The following is a 19,411-nucleotide window of genomic DNA, read 5'->3' as shown; positions in this document are numbered from 1 at the left end:
TTCAAAGGAACCTGCAGGGTTCTCTTTTAAGAAGAAAAAAAGTTGAGTTTGAGGAAAGATACAATACTCAAAAATCAGTGAAAAACTGGTCTCCCCCACCTGCCAGAAGGCACATAACCTCTGTCACAAGAAATTTGAAGAACTGCCCTCACGCCGCTGCATGTTGGAATGGAAACTGAGCTGCTTCAGAAGACATTTAAGAAATATTACAAGGAGGAAAAAGTTATGCACATTTATCTTTCTTTGGCTATACATTATCTCTAAATTCTGCCAAGACCAGAAGACAATTTCTCCTCTAATGGATCAAACTACCCTGAGGATTAGTTCTCCAAAATGGAGCTCAGAAGTGTCTCCTTAAAAAACAAACATGCACTGGAAGAGCATCCAAAACCTTGAGGAGTATAAAACATGAGCTCCCTTAGAAAAGAGCTGTTAGTTTGTGGCTCTACAAAGTCTACACCATTTTTGCTTCAGGCTATGTTTAATTCAGAAATTATGTACAGCTATTTTAAGGGACACTGGAAATAACTCTAGCCAGTTGACATTCTCTCATTCAAGAAAGTTGTATTATTTTTATTTATACATATAACTTCCTAAGATGGTAACTTTTTGGTTTGATGTTGCTTTAGCCTCTGGGAAAATATTTTTGGAAAAAATTACCCAACTTGCCTGGTTACAGAAATGATGTTTGGAAACTGATAATTATTTTAGCCACATTTAAATCTGCTGAGTGTACCTGTGAAATACAGGAGTATCTTCAGATTTTAGGCAAGGAGCACGCTAGCAATTTTATTGCTACTGAGATAGCCTGGTATCAGTAATGAAGAAGGTGCTATGCATCTGAAAATGTACTTGGTTTTAATTGATATGTTGAAAAAAATAAATTACATTTATTGTATTTTTTCCTGTTTATTTAATCTCTCTGCTTCAACGATCTGTGCAGAACTTTTGAAATGAGTTTCAAATGAAAGTTGAAATGCCATTGATGGTTGACAAGAAAATTTGAATAGCAAAATGCTGCATTTGCTTTTCAAAAATAAATAATTTGTGTAATAAATGTGCAAAGATCAGTCATAAAAGACACAATTAAAGGTGATCCAGTATGGAGTCAGCCTCCTTGTGTTTGTGTATTGCCAAGCAGTTTTTAACTAACCACTTTACTATTCACCAAACGCCAAATTCATTCAGTGTACTGTGCATTTGCCATAGGAGAGGAGAGAAAAAGCCTATTGTTTGCAGAATTCTTAATTATTTTTAATGAAGAACATGGAGTTGGCTGGAGAGTGCAAAAAGGTGTAGCAGTCCTTTGTCTATAGGAGTGAGATGCTGCCCTGAGGAAGGGGACAACTCCCTGATATCACTGTGTTATCAGCTCTGTGCACTTCATTTTCTATGAGCCTACCTTGCACCCAAGGGCATAAGTATTTGCAGCAGAGAACACTGGCCATTGCAGTGGAAACTCATGGCCTCATGCAGTATGCGCAGGTAGTACTCTAACAAAAATAAAATTGGGCTCTTACAATTACAGATACTTGTAATCTTGTCTTTTCTGCTGTAGGTTACCAGATGTACAAGAGAAAAATGATACCTAGAATTGTTATTAAGGCACTATAAAGGTAGCTAAGTCAGTGTTTGCACACAGCAAGGACCTACAATGTGTTCCACATTCCATGGAATGCCCCAGCGGGAAATAGTTTTGCCTTCACAGCAGAATTTGAGCTATGCATTGAACAGCAAAAAGTAAATCAGGTATTGAACTCACAAACTGTGTCATCTATTCTGCACACCATGCAAGACTCCAATCCTGTGCAAAAATAGCCTTTGACTGATGTACCTGTGCAAGGTGGCAAATTAATGCAGTTGGGACAATTTTGCTTGCAGTGTTTCTTAGTTTCAAGTGCTGAGCTGTGCAACCTTGATAATGTTCTTTTCACATAGTGTTTTGTGTGTTATTATTACCTATCTCAGCCCTAATTTAAAAATAGAGCACTTTTCTATTGAATGCCCCTTTTAGGACACATTTGGAGCTAACACTTGAAGGTGCCAATAACCTGCCATTCAGGCTATTGGCTCTGTGACAACAGACACCATCTGAAACTCTGAAAATTTCAAGACTTCTTTCCAAGTTTTAGAATGGGTATTCCAAAAGTGAGGCAACAGAAAATCCCTGGCTGCTTTTAAAATGTTAGAATTAATTTTGATAAAATAACGTACTTGGAAGAAGAAACTAGTTTCTAAAACAAAGTTAGCAAAGTAGGATAGCACTCCAGGCAACCAACTCCCACTCCTTTTATCATCATCATTAGTCATTTTTATTGCAGCAGCATGCGGCAACCCCTGCTGACGTCTGGGCTAGAAACCAGACAGAGACAACAAGAATGATCCTTAGTCCAATCAGATTCCAAAATTATAACAGAACGATGTATGGGAAGGTGGGGGAAATAGAGCAGAAGGTTGAAGTAATTTGCTGAAGGTCAACCTACACATTCTCAGGAGGGCCAGGCACTGACCTGTGGGAATAGCTCTCCCTTTGTCTTGCAAGAAGAGTGAGAATGGTGTGAAAGAGAGGTGAATACTTAGCCTACTAAGATCCTGGGGAAACACAGGATGGGTTTCCAGCTGGGAAGCTGCACAGCTGGGAAAACACAAGCAAGGTGAAAGCTCATCTCCACATGGTCATCTCTGTAGCACAGCAGAGAAGTGAGATTCAGGACAGAAAATGTCATGATTAACTTGCCCAATGCTTGGCCAGCACCACAACATGGCCGATATGTGGAAGGATCCCTGGAGTCATTTGGTCCCAACTCACTGCTCAAGCAGGGACACCAAGAGGTGGCTATTCAGGACCACGCTCAAATAAAATTTGTCTTGACATCCATCAAAGGAAAACATAGCAAAATTATTACATTTATCTCCCTAAATCCTTAAGAAGAATTACCAATGTGCAATCAAATATTATAAATGCAAGAAAGCAGTAAAATATTTTCAGTTTTGTGTGTGGTTATATTCTTGAAGATTTTTGAATGTCTCCAAGAATGGAGACTCCACAGCTTCTCGAGGCAGCCTCTGTCAATGATTGATTGCCCTCATAGCAAAAACATGTTTCCGGACATTCAGAGATTTCCATTTTTCAGCAAAGGATGTCACCTTGTGTATGCAGCAAAGCCATCTGTATTTTTTAATTATATATATTTTTTGCTTGAGTTAATTCCTATTTGTATTAAAAAGTTACAAATGATCTGGCTATAGATTTGAAGAGATTATTTGCATATGTCTTCTGTACAGTATGTATAACCATCTGTGTTATTTCCCTATCTGAAGTCAATACTGTACTATGTAAGGAACATGTCTGGATAGTGAATATAATGCAGCATACACATCGTGTTGCCTCAAGGTCATGATAAATTCTATCTGTTTATGTGATGCATTCTGACATCCTCTAATGTAGTGCCACTAATTTAAAACAATGACCAAATGAAAAGTGAATAAAATTGAGAACACAGCCACACATAATACTGAAAATATTTCACTGCTCTCTAACAGTGTATTCAGTAGCATATTGGTAACCTCTCCTGAAGATTTAGGGAAATAAACATATATTTTGATATATTTTTCTTTGGTGGACACTAAGCCAAGTTCTATTCACAAAACCTCACGTAAAATCACTCTTAAGAGGAAAGATAATATTTATTTATGTTCCTAGAACTGAGAGCTAAGTTTAGCCCTATTTTTTGACATTTAATAGAGTCCTTAAAGACATTGCTTGTAATAAAGAGGCTGCTGATAATAAGTAAAATATTTCTACTACATTGTACAAATTGTACAAAATTAGTCACTGGAAACAATTGTAAGTCCCACAGTCCATGTAAAGTACAGTGAGACTTCTAAGTCCCATTGAACTGGTATGATAAGTAAATGAAGAGCAACATAGCTAAGAAACAGCGGTTTGGTAAATCTCAATTTTCAAAATCAAGTATTTCAAAATGAAGAATCTTCTATTTGTTCACACAGAACTATTTTCTATTCTAACAACTGTTATGCCACACCTATAGGACTGATGCTTTCTCAGTTAAGATACTTTACTAACATTTGTAATGTATCTGTTTGGCTCTACTCATTTTTAAAAGCCAGATGGTCCTGGAAGGTGATGTTTATCCACCTTTCTTCCTATTTCATACTATAAAAAACTGCCAATGTGTACTGGGATAAGGTGGCTGGAGCAATGAGCATGCCAGCAAAAAAAAAAACCTTGTGGCCAGAGACCAGCTAAAACCCAAGGAAGCTGGCAGCTCTGCTGTAGAACAACATTCTTCAGGCTTTGGTGGGAGGATGGACTTTCACTCACAAAGCAAAACTGGGAAATGAACACTAATCATACATTCAAATATTTCCTGCTCACAGCGTAGGGAAGTTCTAGGGATAGAAAAAGATGTACAAGACTGCAAAAGTTACATATGTGGAACTAAATGATACAATAACAACATTAAAAACAAACAACCTTCCTCTCAATATGAGCAAGCAAACAAACAAACAAAAAACCAAACAGAAAACCAAAGCAGACAAACAAAGAAAAAAACTATAAAACAACGAGGGCCAAATATCTCCAAAGGTCATTTGAGAATTAATTTAAAGTACTGAAATAAATATTAGTTTCAACTGAAATTTGTGATCTGAATTTTTTTGTACTGTAAGAAATGAAGCTGGATTTCCTTCTCTAAGAAGGAAATAAATTGAGCCCTCCTTGAAGTACAAAACAGTGCTGGTTCAATTATGGACTGAGAAATTACGCATTCTACCACTCATGGACAGTGCTAAACATAACTGTCTGCACAGCGGTACCACAACATTCCTAGACTTCAGAACCTGCCTTTAACACAGATTGAACAGGCAGTTTTACTGACTAACGTTAGATGTGAAAATAAGACCACCTGGTTGAAAAACTGAGTTCAAAATACCTCCAAATACAGAGCCACTCCACCACTCATCCAGGAAAAAACTGAGACAGAGTAAGGTGAACACATTATTTAAAATCCTGGAGCTTCCCTGGCTTCAGGGAATCAAACTCTCTTTCTTGGTTTCTAAATCAATACCCTACCCTTTGGACCACATAGTCTCTCTGGACCATCTGGTTCAAACTGATGCAGTTCAGCTTCAGTTTATACCAGTTGAAGTCTTGCAGCATAAGCTTTTTAACAAGTCACTTTACGGCACCAACAATTTAATTCATCTTAACAGAAATACAGAAATAGAAACAGTAAAATGTCTTTTGACCTTTGCTGTTGGCTACAATCAAACCCATGCAATAAAAAGAGCAGAGAAGAAATTTAGGACATATGCTCAAGATGATGAAAAAAATGTTTGGACGTGTAACACAGTACATTGAAGAAACCACTCAGGAACAATTTATCCTGCTGAAAATAATATTCCTATAATTCTGCCAGGGTCAGTGTCATCTCAGATTATGCATTGTACAAGTGTCAGCCATAAAAGAAGACCCACCCACAGGCCCTGCACTCTTGAGCAGGAGTCACTAAACACTGCAATTGATCTGTAGCTCTGGAGACATCAAGGAGGAGCACACACAAAAAAATCCTTTATTGGTTATCATTCATATTATTTTGCTAATTAAGAAGACGTCAATGCAGTGTTAATCAGTATCAGAGTTGAATGAAAATAAACTAACACAACTCAGAAAAAAATCCTCTTAATACAGAGGAAACCTTCAAAAGATTCCCATTTGCTTGAAGCCATTTTTTTCCAAAGACTTCCTAGTTAGCTAAAAGCATTTGTACAAGCCTGCATAACTTAAGAATTCAAACTAAGTCCAATTATGCATGTCCTATCAGTTCAAAGCTACTCCCAAATGCCACTGATATGGTTAACATAGCTGACTCTTGTTCTTCTCATCCTCTAAAACCACTCTTTCATGTTGAACCTGGAAGCCATGCTGCACATGCGTTGGATCTGACAGGAGATATCCTTTTGTCACCGAGAGACTAATTTCTGTTGAGTTCAGTATGGGCATTGCTTTGCTGCAACCACAATCAGGTCATTGTTACGCCTGGCTATGCATCTGAAGAACCTTTCAAGTTGCAGTCAGACCTTAGAACCATACTTTTCAACTCCTTAGACTTCTAGATACTGAACACAGCCCAGTAATTCATGTAGAAACTCTGTGAAGACATTGGTGACTGAAACATAGCCAGCTCTGGACTGAGTTACAAATGAAATAGCCATGTCATATAGTCCAGAGGAGAGAATTGTTTTTTTTTTTTTCTTAAGAGAAAGTGTATGACAGTGTTATATAGCAAAATATCTCATGAATCAAAAGACATAACCATTTTTTGACAAAAATTGGAGGATGTGAAATTTTATTACTCCACATTAGTACAGAAATTATATTAGTTTTCCCATGCTTTAAAAACCCTAGACAAAAGCTCAATGCTCTTGATATTTCTTTTTAAGTAGAAACTAAGATTTACACTAGACAAATTCCAATTTAAAATCTCCAAAGGGTTGACAGCTGTGTCAAAGAAGAAAGGTTTCTCACGGTATACGCTTGTGGGTTGATTTTAGTAGTAAGTATTTTATTTCCAAAAGTCCAATATTTATATTCATTTTATTATTCAAAAATCTGTCTATGGGAAAAAAAAAAAAAAAAATCTGCCTGCATCTCAATTGCATTTGCTTATATTTTCTTGCCCATAGTTCATAGTTCTTTCTTTGAATTGATTCCAATTCTTTCCCTTCTTCCCCAGTCCACTGGGGATTGCTTGGAGAGTGCAAGCCTGAGTAGGAATTAGCCACAGGCAGGGGTGCTGTAGGTAACTTCAGAGCAAAAAGCACTGCTGAAGGTCCCTGTGTCTGGAGAGGAAAGGAAGACAGATACAGGCTGGTAGAGATATTTCAAGAGGGCTTTACAACTCAGAGCTCTATTCAAACCCCCACAGACAATCCAAGAAACAAGCTTTTTATGAAAACCCACTGGCAGTGTTTTACTCTGAATAGCACTTCTTGGACTACAAATGTCAAAAGTATCTCTGCAGAAATGCATTTGGAGGCTGGCCTTGGGAAAATCTTCATAAATATCTGTCAGTAAGGCTGGATAACTTCCCTCCTCTGATGAAGTCATCCACTATGGTCACAGCTGCACTTCCCCTGGGGCTAAAGTAAGCATTACTGAGGAGAAGTGCACGACTTACAAATGCACAGCACTATGACACATGCAGGTATCTGCAAGTAAAGAAGAACAGAATAGATTTCTCATAAACATCTGCACACACACCGTGCTCAGCCATCATGATGGCTATGTCACCCTCAACACGCTTCACAGCCAGGTAGGGAGAAACTCTCCCACGCCACACATGCAGTAACATCTTTTGTACATGCACTTCCTGACAGGTGGTAATTGCTAAATCTGCAAAATTGACTGCTTCTCATAGGTGTCACATTGCATGGTCTCAAAAGCCACAACCCCTCCATTAGCAAAGTCTCTGTTGCCTTTCTTCTGTTTCCTAATTCTTTATTTCTTGTAATTGCTAATATTTTCTTGTTGTCCTTTGTTACATTATGGTCCAAATTGTAGTGCTAGGACATTAGTAGGCTTCTTATCTAAGAGACATTTACATCTACTTGGACTTAATTGTTTCATTATAATTTTACCTTCTATTTTTTAACAATGCCGTAAACAAGGTAATCTCCCAAGCTTGGCTTATAAATTATTCCTACTCCAACTTGCAGTCATTTATAAATGACATGGGCTACATCTCTGCTGCAGTCACGGCACTGCTGCATACTAAACTATGCTCAAGTTAGCTTCAGCAAAGCCAGGTGAGAGTAAGAGTCTCTCAGAGAGTACAAAGGGCCTGCGTCTGTCTGAGGAGCAGCCACCATCCTGCAACAACTCTTAAATGCAACCCAAAGGCCACGTCCTACCATCTTTCCTCTACTTGTCATTTAAAACCGCTGGACTGATACAGGCTGTGTGCATTTATGTGGGCTTTTGTTACTCCAAAGCAATAAAACAAAAAACAAATAAGGAAAGAGATTTTTGAGTAAAGATAGCCAGAGCCTGTTCATGTTTGCTGTTATGGCAATCATGTAGACTTTGCTGGGGTGAAAGCTGTTGTGGAAAAAAACAGCCACACAGTTCTCACCAATTCCAAAAGGAATCGGATCAGGCCTTAAAAGCAAAAGTTCCTTGCACGAACAACACTGAGAAAAACAAAAAAACTACTTTTCATAACTGCTTTTGAATATTTCAACACCATATCTCTACGTTAGTCCCAGAAAATGACCCACACATTGAGATTCTAGCTCTAGTAGCCTCAAAGAGGATCACAAAGCAACAAAGATTCACAGAAAGTTCCTTCCTTTTAGATATCCTGATTTCACTCAGTGACAACCTGTGCTGATAACAGCTCCTAAACTATTCAGCAGCATTGTTATCTATACAGCTTGCTCTGAAAGTAATGCTTCCTATTTATTTTAATGGAAACTACAACAGATACAAAGATCATAATAACAGTATTTAATAGAGCAAATTCTCAACTAAAACACATTATCTTTCAACACAGTCACCACCATTAGCTATGCACTTTCACTGGGAATGAACAAGACCATGCATTTCACACTTGTGGCTTGTCTTTCAAGTTGCTGTTGAAACTGTTGAAACACAACACCAACCACCTCACTGCTTGCATTCACTGTTTGGTCTCCATAAACATTCAGCAAGTGTCAGCAAATGTCAATGGTACAGTTTTTTTCTGCATGGAGCATGGAGGTATTCAATTCCACATCTTTGCCTGATATACACTTCCACATCAGATGACACTTTGTCAGATTGCCCCTTTGCTGCCATCGATTGTATGGCAAAAAAAAAATGGAACAGAATATTGGTGAGAATGTTCAGCCTTTACTTTCATATCACCGATATCCACCTCTGATATTGTGGGCAAACATAATAAAACAAGGAGGCATTACTTTTGGAGCAGCCCTCATAGACTGGGAAAACTTAAATATACCCATAAAGACATCAGCAAAGATCAGTGGCAAATGACCTTCACTGCAAAAATCATGAAAGGTGATCAAAGTATTATGCATTCATACAAAAAAAATCAACATAAAAATCCTTGTGTAACGCTAATAACGAGGATCCAGTGCCTGGTCATTTAACCAGTGAAATGAGCTACTGATCCTTGCCTACAGTTAAAAGAAATTACTACTGCTACCTTCCTGCCCACAACTAAACAGGGGACTGAGCTCCAGCTTCCTTCCTCACTTTCCATGTGTTCTTCAGGAGAACTAAAGTGTCCTGAGTGTTAAGGTCCTGCAGAAGCATACAATGATGTATTTACTGCATTCAAATTTATTTGGAAAAGCAGCAGCCTTGCATATTTGTGCTGTATCACCTATCAGCAGGCTAAGGAGGGCCAAATCCTGAGAGGGTTGAGCCAGTCAAGATAGATCAGTGAACATCAGTTGAAAGCACAGACATTGTTTGGCATATATCTTACACTGCCAGGAGAAGCAGTCAGTGAGCAATGCAGTGCTTGACCTGTCAGCATGATACAGAGCATTTACATAGCTTTTTACAAACATTAACAGATTAATCCTCATCTTGGGACACACAAGCAAGGTTCAGTGGCCCCGCTGAACAGATCTGGAAGCTGAATCACACAGTGATTGTAACCTGATTTCTGGGAGAACTCAGCATCTTTACATGTTATATAAGCAGAATAAGGGATGAGATATTGCACTTCCAGACTGGGGAGACGTAGGTGTGAAGCAGATAGCAGCATCAGTCCAGCCATGTGCATCTGCAGAGAGCTGGGCGACAATCTGAAGGGCAGATTTTCTGGCTCCTAAATTCACTCCAGCTGTGACAGTACCCAGTAGGATGGTAGTGCTCACCCCAGCAGGGTGGACACATGCTCGTGTGCAATGCACTGTGGAAAAGTCCTACCTTGTTGCAAATCTCTTATGAAATCAACTATCCATAGCATCTTACTTCATTGCATGACAGTAGTTTCTATTTCTCAGTGCAGAAGCAGCTATCCTGTGCTAATGCTCGTGTGAAAGTTGAGTCCTATGCACAGATCTTGGACTTAGCAGTGGGGAGTAGAGAGGATCTATAACAGATACAGGCTTCAAAACCATACTGGCAGAGCTTGTAAACCAAGGCAGAAAGTGAGACATGGCAGTGGCTGGCAAGGAGCACTGTCTATTTTATTTAGCCTCCCAGGAGACATCATATTTGCACTCATCACTTATACAGTTGAGGGACCTGTTCTTAGCAGTGCCACCCAAGGCTGAGGAATACTCCACTGTAAATCACAGGGGAGCAAAGATCAGGATCTTAGGGGATCCTCTCTTAAAGCAAAGATCCTCTCTTAGGGGAGCACAACAGACAACATAATCACAGTTGTGCTGAACTTGCAGGTGGGATGGATGCACGACCACAAGAGAGAGAGGCTCAGCTCATACATACTTGCAATGGACAGATGTATCCAGATACACTGTCATGGGTATTAGGGATATGTGCCTGCATGGGCTGAGGTAGACACAGGAAGGGCCAATGGAGGATGAGTCTGGACAGGTTCCTGATGAGGATGTGTGAGCAAGGAGTGTATGCCATTGGATTCTTAAGATACATGGTAACCCATGCAACTTTATAAAAACACTTGGCATTTACCACTAAAGAACTGATGTCAAGAAGGTTGTCCTTGTCTTACAAAGGAAATTGCTTATTGATTCTATTTGCATCAGCTACTAATCCCCTGCTTAACCTGCAGGGATCAAGAAAGACTCTTTCCCTCTTCATGCAAAACTTGATTTCTGCAGGTGAACTGCATCTCCAGGTGAGGCTCCAGAGAAGGGCCATGAGTGGGAACGAGGAGCAAAGCAGAGTGCAGTGCAGTTTCTGATGCTAAAATCTCTCTGATATCCAACTGATGTGCCTTCTGCACATACTCATATATACACTGAAATCCAGGTTAGAAACTGGAAAGGAATCTGATTGTAGGGTCTTCTTTATAATATCTGTCATGTCTGCTTTATTAATATTACTATTGTTTATAAGAGCATGAAGCTTTAACGATGCTTTTCATCTATCTCCTCTGCAGAAACATTGCATATGTAACTTCTGGTCTTTTACTAGCTTTCTAAAATTCAATGAGTAGGATTGGAATTATTTTGTATTGAGCATGCACGGATGGAGCAGATGGGTCTTTGTGCATTAAACATCTTTTGCATTGATTTTGGGGCTGGAGTTGAGAAACCACTAGAGCCAAAGATTCCAGCAATCCCTTACAATTCATTAAGAAAGTGCAAGGAAAGATGCAAGACCTGAGGAATCACAGTCATGAGTCAAAGTAATGGACCAACTTTCCTCAGCAGACTCATATATAATAGTGCTATTAAAACCATAATAAAAAGGAAGGAACATCGGATTTTTCCACACTCAGGATGCTCTCAGTGATATGACACATTAAAACACCCTGAGCATTGTAGGAAGTCATGTCAGAAACACTGTTCCCTTTATAATATGCATTGAGTTAACAATACCTTGGGGTGGCTCCAGCATAATATAGATTGTTGCACATTTTCATAACAGTGTTTTGAGGAATCAGAGAAAACATCCAGCTATGCTAAACTCCAGAGCACTTTGATGTAACAAAAACCAACTGCTACTTAATCAAAATACAGGAACCCAGCATAAACAGAAATGACATTGGCAGAATGAATGGCTCTTCCAAGGGAAATCTTGGAATTCCAACTTTGATAAATACAGATATACAGCACAGAAACAGTATATGCTAAGTGTCATAGAGGTCATCCATTAAAAAGAACTTTTACAAATACTTTAAAATCTCTTCCAAAATCCTGTCTTTTACTAAGTATTTTACTGATTCTATAGTCAGTTTTTTGTTGTTGTTGTTTTGCTATGAATATCTGAACCAAAACTTTTCAACCAATTTTTGCTTTTGATGTAAAGTAAAAAACAAATCCCAACAATACACAGGCCACAGAATTCAACAAAAAGCCTTGTCATCTATTTTCTGAATTGAACAGCTTAAATGACTTGGTTTTAAAGCATTGAATTGGCCTTCCCTAAAGGAACTTTCTGATGCTCTTAACATATTTCTGTATCACCTCTCTTTGCACAGTATTGTTAGATTTTGGCACATGTCAAAGTGAAGTCCTTATTTCTCTTAACTACAACATGGTATTACCTGAAGTAGAATGAGATGATTTTCAATATCCTATGTTATTTATTGTAAAGTGATGAGTCCCAAATTTTTAGAAGTCAGAGGTTGAAGATATGCACTTCAATAATTTCCATATTGAACAAGTAACTGACTATGCAAAGACTGTTTTCTAGTCAGACCACTGCTTGCTGTCTAGCTTAAATAAGGAAGGGACAGGCACTGCCCCATTCTTTGTCTCAGAAAGAGCTGCAATAGACATTCTTGACTCAATTTGCAATCAAATTGCATCAATATCTACTGATCCCTTTAGCTTATCAACTTTTCTCACCAAGCCTCTTCTTTTTGAGGATCTTATTTTGAATAAAAATTGTATATATGAGCATCTCTAATGTTTCTTAGCCAGCTAAAATCCACCTTTCCTGTCAATGTTCAAAAATTACCTTATCATAATCATTAGATTTATTTTCCTCATCTATTAATATTGCAGGAAATGTGTAAACACTGTAAACACCATGCTTATATCCTAACAAGTATTTGGATCCTCTGTCATTTAAAAAAGAATTATGGTACATGTGAAAAGTTCTTAAAGATCTGTGTGTTTGAACTTAAAACACGTTTATATAGTTCAATATCCAAATCAAAATGCAAAACATTTCTGTCCTGAATGGGAGCGCCTTTCAGAATCTCTTTTATTGTATTTGCAGATAAGAATGAGAGCTAAGGTTGGCTGGGGATGCTGTCCCTGTGGACCGTTGCTGCTGATGATAAGGGAATGCAGGTGCTCCTCCTGGCTGCCCTGTATCTCATTCATTTACCAATAGTCCTCAAAGCTATCATTAAATCCAGGCAGCATAAACAAATACACACACATGTACACACCCTAGTATACATGGGGTGTTTAGGACATTACTATTTAGAATTTGCTGTTTAATTTAGGATGCATTTCCCCCAAGTAGTAAACCAATTACATAATTAAAGGTTACATTCAAACAGAACAGCTCAGGAGAGAAAAAATAATTTTTTAGGACAACTGTCTCGCACTGGAAAGGAAGTATGCATCAGTAATTCCCTTTCAGATTTGATACTTCAACTAGTATTAACTTAAAAGTCCAAACGCAAGTCATTAAGCAAAAAAATGAAGAAAATGAAGAACAACCTTGCAGGGACAGTGATGAACAGAGAATGAGGACATTTGGGTTCAGTTGAGAACTCTTCCCTGACGGTTTAGCCCTCGGCAGTCTTTTGTTCCTCAGTTCCTTATCTATTTAATAAAGATATTAATACTTGACTAATTCAACTCCTTGCCTGCATGCACTTGGAAGGCCTCACAAAGCCTTTTGTAGTAGAATCTACCTCCTCTGGTATCTGTAAAACTTACAGCATAATAGAGGCCTGTTTTTTTCTGAAGACACAAAAATAGTTAAAACAGGGAATTGCAATCAGAACTTACATCTACCATAGAGCTGGTAGGAACTGCTGTTCAGTATCAACAATATAGGGCTATGCAATGGGTAGTGCTGAAGTTGGCCTTTCAGGGAGCTTGCAATTAAAGAGCTGACCTGTAAGAGACAATAAATATTGGGACAGCTATGACAAATCTAGTATTAAATATATATATATATATTTCCCTGAAGAAAAAAAAAAAAAGAAATTTTAAATACTGCAATTCATCACTGAGAAAAACAGTTTTGGAATTTCCTATTAAAAATATGAAAGAGTCTGAATAACAATGCTGAAAAGAAACGTGTCATATATTTACATATATGAGTTTTTAGGGTTTTTTTTTTAATACCTTTGCCTTTTCAATTTCTTATCCAGGTTTCTGGAAAAGAACGATGCTGATCAATTGAAATTTCTCGTTAGATGTGTGTATTCTTCCCGTGTTTATGTTTAAACAGTAAAACCTTAAGATTCAGATTTTTAAATTATTTTTGTGTGCCTAGCAAAACCTCGGATTTTTTCCTGGTTCTCGAATCAAAAACACTCAAGGCATTGCAGGTACAGGAACTTCTTATGTGTTCTATTTTTTAAGTACTTTTTTCTCAACTAGGAATAGTTGTTGCAAATATGGAAAGTATTTCCATTACTCAGCGTAACTGCTGTGATAATGTAGACACTTCAAGCTCTAATTCACATACTTTATCTAATGAAAGAGTTCCATGGATTGAAATTAAACACATATGTTTTCAACATCAGAGCCCTATTGAATAGTAATCTAAAAGGAAGGGAAATTACGTTCACTTCCTTTAGAATTCACAGACAACTAATTAAAGCTGTTATATGACTGTTTAAATGATGAGAAATGGCACTAAAGAAAGAGCTCTGTCCCAGTACATCATTGATAGAAATGTCTGCTAAAAACAATGATCATCATGAACAAAAGCCTCTTTCTCAAAGCTACACCTCCCTTAGAAAAGAATCAAATCTTCACACTATGTATGTGTTGTTATTTTGGGGATTAATGAAACAAACCTATTGCTGCTTTAGAGTACTGGATACATACTAAAGGTTATTATTCTCACACTTTCTAATATTTTCATTTCTTCCATAATGCACAAGCTAGTGAAAAAAAAAAAAAAAAAAACTTGTACATTGTATTCTAAAAATGGACTGTTCTTTATAATGTTCAATGAAGGAAATATTACTTCTTATGTAACACATATCCTAATAATATAGACATTTATAAGCAGAAAATATTGCATGGTGTAATAAAACTCACAAGTTCTAATGGCTCCTGTGACAATATATATCTATATTCTCTAGGAAGTTTGTTATAATTATCACTTCATCTTGCTTCTATACCCTGAAGATAAACATGTTTCTGGATCTAGTAAAGAGCTGAACATGATGTATTACTAAAAGAATGAAAATATGTAATGTATTAGGTAGTTTGGTAAGTCTCCTTGTACTTAATAATAGTGAATGCTTCTTTATGTTCAGTCATAATTTAAATGATGTTTGTTTTTGGTGAGTTTCCAGAGTTGTTGACAAGAATACCTAATAATATTAACAGAGTCGCATAAATAAATAAGGCAATGAATGTTTCTAGTAAAAATACACTCATCTTGGATTTAGAGACCACAAATAAAAGTAAACTTTGCATACTCTGATAATTCTTCCCTAACCATGTGTCTGTACAGTTGTATGATCTTCAAGAATGTAATTGACCTATTTTTCTTGTCCTAATTGCAAGACGAAAGGATACACATGGGTAAAACAAAAAATGATTTTGTTTAGAAGAGAAATACAAATTGTGCCTGAAGCCTAATAAATCTGTTGCCATGGCAATCAAAGGGACTGGTCTTACAAAATCTTTCCTAATTTATTCACATGAGTAGTTCTTACTCATATGAGTTGTCCCATTGATTGAAGTAGACCTGCTGATGTGAGGGGAGATTTGCAATAGGAAATTTGAGTTTAGTATGCAGTCCTTGTTCACATAAAGAGCTGGGAGACCATTTCCACAACTAAGAGCTTCTTCCACAAGGGAGGATTGGAAGATGACATCTACAAGTTATGTTATCCTTCCTCAGTTTTTCTTATTGGTTCTTATAATATTTGTGCACTTTAAATAGCACAATATAGAAAAAAATCTAATTTATTGTATGTGTATATATACTTTGAACCCTTATTCTTAAAATCAAGTCTAGCTTTTCTGAATGCTACCTGAAAACTGCTACACTATAGGAGCATATTTGCATCATCTCAGTTTCCTCCTGCTGTAGTGACATGAAAAGACTGCATTTCCATTCTCTCTTTAGAAATTACCTCATGAGGTCCCTTCACTACAAGGGAAGTATCAGTATCTCAGACAAAACTCAATTTTTGAATAGAATTTAAGCTCTTATACTAAGTCCATGGGAGCTGGTTTGGGCTGGCCGGTCTCAGAGTTTTGCTTTGGCTCTTTGCACCTGTCCCACTCTCTGAACCTGCAGTCAGGACTTCATCACCTCTTTCCACAGCTGGAGAGCCCATGACAACTGCCACTCAAACCTGCTCCTCAGCATTTCATCTCCTGTCAAATCCAGTAGGACTTGATGGAGATCACCTCAGGGCAGGGGCAGGCCTTCACCTTGGTTTGCTCCTCAAGGGGCAGCCACCCCTCTTCAAACTCACTGATCAACCAAAACAGAGAAGAAAATATACATATATTTACCATCAGCACTCTTTTATTTTTCATTCTATCCTACGCTTTTGAAACAGGAATCCAAAGAAACTAGGCTTTCTTGAAAGCTAAGATGTTCTTCTGTCTCAGTACACTCACTTTATAATTCCTGATCTGCTTGGCAATTTCCAGATAATGGCCATAAGTTATAGTGAGTTGAGTATTTAGTTAATACTATCACTTTGCACTTACTTACCACCTCTCATCCATATTACAAGCAAAATCTTACAACATTCACTGAATTCATTTATAATTGTTCCCAATACGCAAGCTAGTAAATGACAGAAATTACCTGATACAAGACCACATCACAGTAGGTTTTCTTACTTTTACTGTGACTTAGGTCATCAAAAGTAACATTGTCAAAATTCATATTGGTCATTTTTTTGGCGTTCTGGTGTGTAAAAGGATTTTCCTCCCTGTGTATTTAAAACAGCATCCAATTCTGCATCTGATACCTGTTCCCCACAGAGGGTAAATATTTTGTACCTGCAGATCTCACCTTAGGTAGCAGACATTGTAAAGCCTTCTATAGCTTCTTACCCAGATAATATAAATTCATTAATGTTTCTGTGTTTCTACAGGACCTATTTTCCTTATTTTTCCCTTCTAGCAGTCAGTACACAACTGAGGTGCAGGGAAAGTGTAGCACCATAACCCCAGAGAGACAGAGACAGAGAGGAAGGGGAGGCAGAAGAAGGGGAATAGAGGGAGGAAAAGAGAAATATCAGAGCAAATTCCAAAACATCCCCTTTAGCCTGGAAATATACCAGTGCTCCAGTGCAAGTGCAGCTGATAACATAGGTATGCACAAACACGCACACGCAAACACACAGAGCCAAAAAGCAAGAAAAATGACAGAAATGATCTTACAAAGCTACTGCAGTAATCAGGACACTTGCTCCTGGAAAACAACCACACTAACAAGCCTTCTTTTGTTAGCTTTTTATATTTTTTCAATTTTCGTTTGGTTATTGGTGGCATTTTCAGCTCTCACCGTTGCAGAAATATTATTATTAAGGAAAAAAAAAAGGCCTTACCATGCAGTGCATCAGGAAGAGATGAGAAGCACAGAGCATGCTGCAGAGATCAAGCTCAGCATGGCACTCAGATATCCTGTGGAACTGAAGAAAATTGTCCAACCCATTCTTCCAAACAAAGCAGACAAGTTTTCTCTAGGCTTGAATTTTTCACCAGAAGTCAGATCTTTAAAGTGCATTATATTTCCTTCTTTGGGAGATATATTTCCTCCAGTTAAGTTTCAGCTCCGCAATGCCATTTCCAATCAGCTTGAAGAAGTTCTTCATTCCCAGATTCGTGGCGTCATCAGAGGGACTCCAAAGACAATCAAATAAATAAAGAAAGAAAGAAAAAGAAAAAGAAAAGAATACCTTATTGAAGTCCTGAAATTGCTATGCTGAAAAAGGAAAAAAAGACCAGCTCCTCATTTATTCTATTGTCTATGTGTTTCACAACCACCAGTACTATCTCCTCAGTCTCAGATATGCAGTGCTGATTACCTGTAATAAAGGAGAGACGAAAACTTTCCCAATTCACACATGATGCCTTTTCAATACCACCACTCAACTGTGTGTTACCAAGCAACTCTCCTCATCCAGAAGAATCATTTTAACCATCTGACTAAAGCATCATCTGTCCCTTTCCCTCCCCAACAAGCACAAATGTTAAACTAGAAGAGCGCTGGAAAAAGATTGACAAATAACCCCATAATACAGATGAGATCTAAAGGCAAAACCCTCGAAGCAGTGGAGTTCTGAAGCAAGGAGCTGCTTTGCCTGAAGGATTTGGGAAGCCAAAAAAAAAAAAAAAAAAGATAACAATAGCTAACGGGAGGTTGAAGGGGATGAGGTGGCAGTGAAGGGGTGTCAGACTCGGGTGGGATCCTGAATTACCCTCAGCCTTCTGCCTTCTCGCTGACAGCAGCTCGGGCTTCCCCTGCACTTTCTGCAAAGCATATTAATTGATCCTTGTTGCTGAGCAACTAACTCTGGGGAGCCACACCGACAGCTCTGCACGGCTTCAGCGGCGGCAGCGGAGAGGGGATGCTCTCCTCGCCCGCCTCCTCCTGCCGCTCCTTCCGGGCACTCTGCTCTCCTCAGGAATCTCCCAGCCGCCCCCCGGGGACGCTCTGCTAGGAGAGGGCGAAACCCGCTAATGCAGCAAGGAGCAGAGGGTGGCTGTCCCCGCCTTGCGCAGACCCGAGCCGGGCCGGGGCAGCCCTGGGAACCCCCGGCACAGCTGGAGCGGGCGGTGCTTCCCTGCTGGAAAGCGACGCTGGTTAACCCTCTGGTTCTCCAGGCGGAGATGGAATTACAGTGAGCGGCTCCCAGAGTTGTGCCAGTGGATGGGTCTAACAACGCCCGCATAAGCACTGTGACAGCAGGGCGAATGCGCTACTGTTTCTGACCTCTTCAGCATTTTGTCTTCAGACAGAGCAGATGTTCCTGTGACCAAAAGGGTACAGGTTAAGCCCGAGCTGCTATCCAGAGGAATTGCCTGGATGTGTGTCTCTGAGGCTGCGAAATGGAGCTCTCTGACACAACACTTTCCACTGCTTTCTCTGATGTTGTGTTTAATTTGCTCATAGGAGAGAAAAGTAGCAATGACACCATTTAGTTTTGTCCTATAAAAGAGACAGAATAACAGGTGCTGGCTCTGAGGGACTCCTCTTAGAGCTCTAAAGAATTCCTGCAATGCCAAGTAGACAGATCCTGACCACTGCAGTTTGTGGCAGGGTTTCAGCTTACTGCTGTGCTTGAGAGCCTGAAAAAATCTCTGAAACAACAGTTTCCAAAGCAAGCCATTGCTCTTGTGCTTTCATATTGGATAAATCCTTAGACAGATCATGGCATTTGCTCAGCACCAACTAAGCTGTCTTCTCATTGACCAAGTAAGATGTAAGAAATGAAAAGACCTCAAAATTTCTCTCCCTGGGATTTGGTACTAAGTGTAACATCAGATCCTGGCCAAACTACTCAAGTGTGATTACTGTCAAAGAACTGAGCTACATCAGCTC

General features: G+C 38.7%; 1 long non-coding RNA gene across 3 annotated transcripts in view; it reads right to left on the bottom strand.

The window, feature by feature from the left end:
- Positions 1-18,629, bottom strand: part of LOC122176897 — a 28,270-nt gene extending 9,641 nt beyond the window's left edge. Inside the window, exons 1-4 of one of the 3 annotated variants that reach the window (XR_006177875.1) lie at positions 18,288-18,629; positions 17,415-17,709; positions 16,160-16,324; positions 13,660-13,768 (exon numbers count right to left, since the gene is read on the bottom strand). This is a non-coding gene — a long non-coding RNA (uncharacterized LOC122176897). The remainder of the gene's footprint in view (positions 1-13,659; positions 13,769-16,159; positions 16,325-17,414; positions 17,710-18,287) is intronic. The other 2 variants (XR_006177874.1, XR_006177873.1) reach the window with 2 other exon arrangements.
- Between the last annotated feature and the right edge of the window lie 782 nt (positions 18,630-19,411).

This window comes from Lagopus leucura, unplaced genomic scaffold, assembly GCF_019238085.1.
Source record: "Lagopus leucura isolate 7727_CA_CO unplaced genomic scaffold, USGS_WTPT01 Super-Scaffold_1, whole genome shotgun sequence".
Taxonomy (NCBI): domain Eukaryota; kingdom Metazoa; phylum Chordata; class Aves; order Galliformes; family Phasianidae; genus Lagopus; species Lagopus leucura.
The sequence above is the reverse complement of the archived record's forward strand: the minus strand, read 5'-3'. Positions and strand labels throughout refer to the sequence as shown.